The following is a 3,612-nucleotide window of genomic DNA, read 5'->3' as shown; positions in this document are numbered from 1 at the left end:
CCCGAGAACCTGAGATTAAAAATCTCACGCTGTGTCAACTGAGATCGCTGTGCTTCTGCTAAAGCAAACGTTTTTGTCACTGATTGCAACCAGGCGCCTGTTGGGTCCGCCCCAGATGTTTAAACTTGATGTCGAAGAACTGCCAGGATCTTCTTGAATGGTGGACCAGGCTCGAGGGGCCGAATGGCCTACTCCGGCTCCTAATCCTTACATGTTTATGATCATATGATCTTCCACAGGAGAACAATCTCGCCCTGAGCATGCATGAGGAGAAAGTTCCAGAAAATATTCCCACCCGGTGAACTTTCGCGTGTGAGGCGAACGTGTTAACCGCTACACTGCGGAAACATCTCCACTTTCAGCACCCGGTCAGACGGAAATGTTAAGCGAGCAGGTGAACTGCTGAATCCCACTTTTAAGGAGCTGGCCGTGATGCCAAGCAAATGAGTTTTGCTTAATGACTAAAAATAAGAAAAGGGATCTGAAACCGCGCTTTAAGAGCAGACTGCAAACTGAACGAAGCACCTTCGACGGCTCGGCCATCCAGACTGCAAGTTCATTTAAATTTTGAACTTTTGTGTCTTGTTGCATGAAGTAAATGAGGGCATCTGGCAATTCTTGCCTGACACCGGGGAAACAGTGAGACAAACATTGGAGCAAGTGTCAGGTTATTGCCAAACAGCAAAGAAGTTTGCAACTTTTGAAGAACAATGATCCCGACATGATTTCAATACACAGCCTTCTGATCTGGAGTCAGACACACTACCGTTGCACCACGAGGTCTACATTGCAAATTGTCCATATTTGGAAACAGGAAGGTTCCTGAAACACAGTTTCATTGACCCTGCATTGGTGCAATGAAAGGGCTTTAAATTCCCCGGCCACTCCCAGCGTGGGTCAGACAGCATCAGAAGCAGTGCCCACCTGTCACTCACCCTCTCACGCCCGCTTTCATCACCTGCTGCCCGCGGACTGCAGCAAATCCAGTTCATCATCATCATCGGCAGTCCCTCGAAGAGAGGATGACTTGCTTCCTCGCCAAAAAAGGATGAGTTCACAGGTGTTTCAATATTCCAGGCCCTGAAATGTATGTTGAAGGGTGGAAGATGCCTGTGCGTGGATTTTTTTTAACGTGTGATGGCCGTTGCAACCCAGCCATCACACGGGCTTGACAGAGCGATGTATTCGTCCAGTGGAAAGGGTTAAACAAGACGACTGGAGACCAGTTCTGCTGCACGGACCCAGTGTGCACACATATCGCAGTGTGGGCTGGCCCGTGCTGCCCCTGGGCCCCTGGCCCTGAACTCACGCCGCCCCTGGGCCCCGATCACATCCCTCCACAGTCTCTCGCCGCTCCTTCGCCCCGATCTCGCCGCTCCTGCTGTATCTGCCCACGCTCCAATCACCGACCTGGACCTTGATGACGTCACACTTCGCTGCCACCGCCCTCCTGCACCAGCTCGCACTGCTCCCTGGAGCAGTCTCCCGGGACCTCCAAGCTGCTCCCAGGGCCGCTCGCCTTTCCATTCATGGCCCCGACCTGCCGCTGGTGTTCTCCCGTTAGTGTATCCAGGCTGTGGGTGGCCACCCCGAGCGCAGCAGAGGCGTTTCTGCATTAGTTCTGAGTGTAGACAGTATATTTCCCCTTCTTTCTTCCTCTTGTCGATATCCCTGTGCTTTTATTTCTCTATTTATTCCCCCTGTCTCAGTTTCTAGTGTTTAAAAGGGAACAAAAGATGAAATGGGTTTCATTGTGGAACAATTTACTTCACTCAAAGTTAGATGCACTGCTGTTCGCCATGAGGTCAAGGTAGCTAGCCGTTGATATTCAGGTTCTTATATAAATATATATAAGTATATCAACATCTATCATAACTGTTACCTGGTGGTCGAGGGGTTAAGATCCGCCGCACTGACCTGGTAATGATACTCGATCAATTCATCGCATAAAAATAATTCAGGTCTGTGAGACGATTAATAATTGCTGTAAGCGCCATGAATACCAATACTTTCTGTGATAGACCGAGCTTCCAGACTATCTGGCTTCGCCTGCCCTTTGCCGGGCACGTGTTCCGGGTTTAATTTTGTAAATTGGGTGAGTTCACTGATCGCGGGGAGATGGTAGGGGCCTCTGTGGCCCCACTGTGAGGATGTGGAAGTGAACACGGTGGCTGGGTGATCCGTGACATTTCTGTAAAGGGCAGTGGAGGAGAAGGATTGAGAACTTGCAGTATGGGACAGAAGTTGTTTCAGGTGAGCCTCCTCATTCCTGATCAGTGCAGAGGGAGCTCACTGGTCAGCTCCCCTCTGTTGGGGTTGTTGTACCAGTGGTTTCTGTGGTGTAGTGGTTATCATGTTTGCTTTACATGCAAAAGGTCCCTGGTTCGATTCCAGGCAGAAATATTTTGTTTAAACTTGCCAAATGGGAACAATCGGAGGCGAGTTGAGTCTCCTGGCAAATGCTGCCTGATTTGCTGAGATTTGCAGAATTTGCTGTTTTTATTTGCTATTTATTCTCCTGGCAAAAGGGCTCCCTTATTCCTGAATTGCTCTTTATTTAACCAATAAATAGATAACTTTCAGTGAGAGAAAACGGATCCACCGGGGACCTTTTGCGTGTGAGGCCAACGTTACATCCGCGACACTGCAGCCCATCAAAGGGCGAGAAGCCACTGAATATAAAGGATGAGCTCACAAATATCAGGGGCAGTGCAGTCTGGTCAACGTCAAACCCTCCTTTCTTATTCAGCAATGGCATGAACGGGAGTCAGACGCCACAAAGTTTAATTAAAGACACAAATACAAGTAACACTTCTAAATCTTTTCACTGTAATTTTTTTTTACTTTATTTGAAATCCTGCTGCATTGAATCTGAAAATGAGCACCGTAGGATTTTATCTTCACTACTGATTCTATTTTCTGTGCACGGTCGGAATAACCGGTGCTGTTAAATTTGACAAAAGTTGCCCCAGATTCCTGGTGTTATCGGCAATGAAGGTTTTGAACCAGACTCCTAAAATACAGTGAGTAAAATGGGTCAACATGCATAAGAACATAAGAAGATAAGAAATAGGAGCAGTTGTCGACCATACGCCCCTCGAGCCTGCTCCGACATTTAATACGATCATGGCCGATGCGATCATGGACTCAGGTCCACTTCCCTGCCCGCTCCCCAAAGCACAGGACAAATGATTGAAGTATCGACTCTCCCTCAGTTAGCATTTCTTTCATTTTGCAAAAGAAGGTGAGGGGTTAATTAATGATGCTTTCCCGTGAAAACAATACAAAAGTTTAAGAAAAAAACATACGGTGACTGGCAGGTTAGCGCTGCTTCTAATACCTGGTGGGAATGGGCGGGGATTTTAAAGCCCCTTGTATTGTGAAACCTTCATATCGCCGAACATCTCAGACTTCATGTGTGGACCTTGTCAGGCAATGGTAGCACGCCTGACTCCAAATCGAAAGGTTGTGTGTTCTAATCATGTTGGGGTTGCAATTATTTTCAACATTGTTCTTCCAGAAAATATTTTCTTTGCTGTTTGGCAATAACCAGACCATTGCTCCAAGGTCTGTCTCACTGTTTCCCCGGTGTCAGGCAGAGATACGCCTGCT

At 47.7% G+C, this 3,612-nt stretch overlaps 1 non-coding gene across 1 annotated transcript; it reads left to right on the top strand.

The window, feature by feature from the left end:
• Window positions 1-2,330: 2,330 nt before the first annotated feature.
• On the top strand, window positions 2,331-2,403 carry trnav-uac (transfer RNA valine (anticodon UAC)). The gene has a single exon. It is a non-coding gene; the product is annotated as a tRNA-Val (tRNA).
• The last annotated feature ends 1,209 nt before the right edge of the window (window positions 2,404-3,612 follow it).

This window comes from Pristiophorus japonicus, unplaced genomic scaffold (genome assembly GCF_044704955.1).
Source record: "Pristiophorus japonicus isolate sPriJap1 unplaced genomic scaffold, sPriJap1.hap1 HAP1_SCAFFOLD_170, whole genome shotgun sequence".
NCBI lineage: Eukaryota > Metazoa > Chordata > Chondrichthyes > Pristiophoridae > Pristiophorus > Pristiophorus japonicus.
Note: the sequence above shows the minus strand (reverse complement) of the source record. Positions and strands in the feature narration are given on the sequence as shown.